Source organism: Teleopsis dalmanni, chromosome 1, assembly GCF_002237135.1.
Source record: "Teleopsis dalmanni isolate 2A chromosome 1, ASM223713v2, whole genome shotgun sequence".
In the NCBI taxonomy this organism is placed as follows: domain Eukaryota; kingdom Metazoa; phylum Arthropoda; class Insecta; order Diptera; family Diopsidae; genus Teleopsis; species Teleopsis dalmanni.
Window position 1 is genome coordinate 84,566,858 of NC_051846.1, and position 5,152 is coordinate 84,572,009.

Here is a 5,152-nt window from a genome sequence, read left to right on the forward strand (position 1 = left end):
TTAAAATCAATCTATGTAATCAATCTATGTAATATCATTTTTGCAAACGAAGTTGCCAAAAATGCATATTAGAGTGAAGAAGCTTATTTTGAGCTTTTGTGTTTGTGCCTTTATCCGTTATACTATATGCAAATATAGCTTTATTCTCCAGATATCGGGGTTTGAAGATATAAATTATATCATGAGAATGCTTAAATGTACTATATGCGGATATAGCTTTATTCTCCAGTTATCGAGATTTAAAGTCATAACATATGTCGTGAGAATCCCTAACAGTAATTCAACACGCCATCTCGTTATTAGCAGCTATTTGTGTTAATAATGTAAAATGACATATACCAATTGATGCCAGATGGAATGTATAGTTTTTATCAGTGTGATCAATATAAAAAGTATACAATTTTAAGCCTCGTTATCTCAAATGAACGCGTGCTAAACCAAACGACTCAAAAAGCAATACAAAATGAGATAAAAAGTGAGAAAGTGAAAGTGAATAGGCCACACGCTTAGACAACCGCTAGATTACATAGCGTGGCAAACATTGGCATGGAATCTACAAAATTCCAGAAGACCTGGTGCGCCAACGAAAACGTAGAGAAGAACTGCCGAAAGTAAGCTAGCTGAATCACGATATACCTGGAATGACATCTACAGGCAAGCACTAAATAGAGTCAGATTTAGATGAATCATGCCCCACTGCTTGAACAATAGACAATAGTAGTAGTAATAGTAACTCAAGAACTAAGTGTTCTTTACGACGCTCAAAATAGATGGATTTACTTCATTTACTTTGGGTTATTTTAATCATTCCCAATTAATGACAAAAGGACAAATTAGTTAAAAATTGTATTCTTTTTTTCATAAAGAACTAAATCAAAAATTTTTGCGTACAGTTTTTTAAAGTATTGTTTTTTTGATTTATCCGAACTATATATGGTTTATTACAATAAAGATTTTGTCTGTACTTAGTGAATTGTGGATTACAAAAATATTGAATATTTTTTTGGTACAGCAACCTCCCTATAATCCATACCCCGCTATTTTCAGACACAATTTTCATTAGTAATACTCATTGGAAAAAACAATGATTCAAAAGTATGAAATCGAATTGAAAGACACCTTACTCGTCATCCTTTCATAACATTATCCTTTAATATTTTTGAACATCACGTATCTATATTCTCGATTTTAAAATAATACTCATTGGAAGAAGCAATGATTTGAAAATGAATTGAAAGACCCCTTACTCGTTCTATACAATCTAAATAATTGATTTTAAAAAAGAATTAAAATACTGATAAGCGACTTTTTTATTTTTTTATGTTTGTGACGTTTAAGGATTTCTTTTTTAGAATGAAAATTAAAATTACTCTTAGTTTTCTTTAACTCTCACTATCGTTAATACTTGCCTTATACGAATGTTGATGTCCTGCTAGACTCTGTGCTCTGCTCGTTTGTCGTACGTAAATTTAAAGCTTTTCCTTCGAAACGCAATGCAAGGTGCATTATGAACTCAACGAATGCAAGAAAAAGCGTTGTATCAGAAAGGAGTAAATAGGAAAGAAAACAAAAATAAGCAATTATTTGTGTATATTTTAAAATTATATACATATTTACTTATATACATATGGTACACAAAAACTTCACTTTAATTTATTAAAATTTCAATATTAATTTTAATATAAATTTAAGAAAAATCTGCTCAAAACACAATTTATCATTCTAGAAACTAAAAGGGAAATAAATGGTCCTGATTTATAGGGAATTAAAAAATAAATACACAATATTTTTATATATTTCAATGCATATGTTTCATTATTATTTTTAATATTAACAATAACACAACAGATAAAATGAAACTATTTTATGCCATTTTTATTTAACTTACTCCTCTTATATTTTATTATTTTGTATTTTAGAAAATAAGAGTTGTTAGTCTATCCATTAAATTTTAGTATTTTTTCATTGTAATATAATTTTTTATAATTGTAATGTTTATCTATAGCGTTTTAGACTTTCATACAATGTTATTTTATTTAAATTTATTATGTTTTAAATATTTGGCAGTTCCACGATATAAAAACTAATTATTTTAGAAAATTATGTTAATTTGATTTATCACTTTTTCACATTTTCTTAAATTTATTTAATGCGTCTCGCTATTCGTTTAACTGAGGAAGGACCAATGTACAACTGAGCTGAAGGATTAAATCTCAAAATTTGTTTCCTTAAATGTTAATATTTGTCATATGAAAAAAGCGCGGAAAAGCTTTATTTATTTTGTTATTGTTCTTAGTATATACGATGAAACTGATGCTGCCACTGCTGCTGCTGCTTCTTGAAAGGAGAAAGAGAGAGATAGAGAGACGTTAGCATTTCTGCTACAGCGCTGGCGCAATTAACAGCATCTCTGCATATAAATGTCACAAAAAAGCTTTTTTGATATGATAACTGTGTTTAATAGATAAGGCATATTTGCAGACAATAAAATAAAAATAAGTTATATTTTACAAATATTTAAAATATCAAAATAATATTTGTCTCAATAAACAAAAACATAACAAAAATAATCAACTTTAATTGGTTAATTTAAATTAAAACTAAATATCTAGAAAGTCAATCAGTAAATCGAAACAATTTAGAAAATAAATAAAACAACAATAATGCCTCACAACCTTTAAACATTTATGGCCGTGTGCGAGGTATGGCATTCCCTGCCATACTGACATAATTTACTATTTTCCTAATTTACTCGAACTCGCACACGGCCTATAAATCAATTTTTAACATCTGTAATGACAAAAAGACGGAATTAATTCTATTAAATATTATTTATTATGCGAAAACCGACAGGAAGCAATATCTAATCTCAGAGTAATCACTAACCGCACGATACGGTACGCAAATCTTAGATAAATCATTGAATAATCATGAAGATTATGAGGAGTACTCAAATTAGTCAGTGAGATGGGTGGGACTCTGCAGAAACCCCCAGCCATCATAGAGTAAAAGTGTTCAACTTTTACTCATAGAGTAAAAGTTGAGTGCACTAACTTAACATAATAATATTATATTTAAATTTATTTAACTTAAAACATTCTATGTATATAACAAAATATGTGTATAGTATGTTATAAAGAATGTATTATAAGGGCTATGGACCTAAAGTCAAAGCTTTAGAATGAAACAAATATTATACGTAAGTTTAAACTCTTAGGAATGATTAACTTCAATTTGAATTTGATTATTAAAATTAATTATGATGAAAAGAACTATTTCCTCAATATACACGGTTTTTAATAAAAAGGTATTTTGAACATAATTGAAAAAAATATCATTGGAAATAAAAAATTATATAATTACTATAAATATTTACTTAAATTATTCTATAACTGGTTTGTAATTTCGTTCTAATACAATACAGCAAATAAATTTAATTAATTATTTAATTAAAATAATATAAAAAATAAAATTTTTGTTGTTGTATTTCACTACTGTTCGAAAAAACCTCTTTATGCAAATAAATTTGTTAATAAACTTTTGCACCATATTCGCAAATCTCCAGGTTAAAACAATATAGGTCAAGTACCGCTTTTTGTCATTGGGCTAATTAACTCTGACTCTGAGAGTTATTACATACCATAAATTAGAATTATTAAGGAATGACTATATTAGTGTCAATTTATTTGTATTAAACATGTGATATTAATTTATGTATTTAATAAATAAAATGATAGAAATCTTTATTTAAAGATTATATAATATAATTTAAATTATATAATTTAATATATATCAAAAAGATAATTAACTCCATTTAAAATATATATTAACAATAGATTTTTTATCTCTATGGTAATTTAATAAATATATTAATAATTAAAGTATCAAAATCTAGTACTTTGAAATATGTAGTTTTAAGAGTACATACCATATATGAGTTATAGCAAAATTGAGATCATACCTATATATTTTCCAACATATTTGAATAAATAAAGATTTCGTATTTTTCAATTTAAAAATGTTAGTAAATCTCTACCAATGAATTTTACATGTAATAAAAAATTTTTAAATTCAATTAATAAATATTATAATTAATTATATGATATATATATTGATATTCAGATGTCTGAAATGGTGAATCAGCACCTTTACTCTATTTTATCTGTGGACAGTTTTAAGTCACACTAAATACGGGGCTTTATGTATACTTTTCTATACATAAATAATTCAAATTACAATTAATATAACAAAAATTATTAAATGATAAATAATTTTGCTTATTGCAATATTTTGTATTCATTTTGGCTGAACTTGAATTATAATTTAATTTTTTTTTTCTTTTTGTATGTATATAAAAAAAATAATATACAACCAATTTCACAAATAATTTACAATTTATATTTTTATTTTATTTTAAAAATCTTTTTTTTAATTTTTTTTATTATTGGCCATTTTACAGGACAATTATTTAGATAGTATTATTTTAGATATACAATTAGTAAGTTTTCTCTATCATGATTTTGTCACTTAGTTTTAAAAAATATTTTTGAGGTTGTTAACTACACAAATATACAAAACTTGACGAATTCCGAAAAAAAAAATCTTTAATTATCTCTGCACTTGATTAAAATTCAATATAAAATTCAATTTATGATACGCAATCAATTTTATCATTGAACTTCAGTAATTATCAATCAAAAAATTAAATATATCACATGTTAATAAGAGAACAACCAATTTAACTAAGCGGCATTTAATTACTCATATATCGACTCTTTTATATATAAATAAGTATATAACATAAAATTCAAGAAATTTGGTTATCTATTTTTGAAAAGTACATATTTTATCATTGATACTAAACATATTTAAATTTATGTGAAGGGTAGGGTTGCAAGTTCTATTTTTAAAGAAATCAATTACTACATTTTGTTTTTTAATTATTTTTTCTTAAGTCAGATATCTGGGCCTATAACTATAAAGAATTTGTAAACCCTGATAGTTTAAATTTTAAAGAATAATTGAAAAATTACTTTCGATTTAACTCTTTATTGTAGCATGAGAGATTTTCCTCCTTCTTCGGAAACAATAAAGACTCAATTACGACTTCTGGGTGTCAAAATTTGACGCGTTTTAGTCCAATTTTTAATTA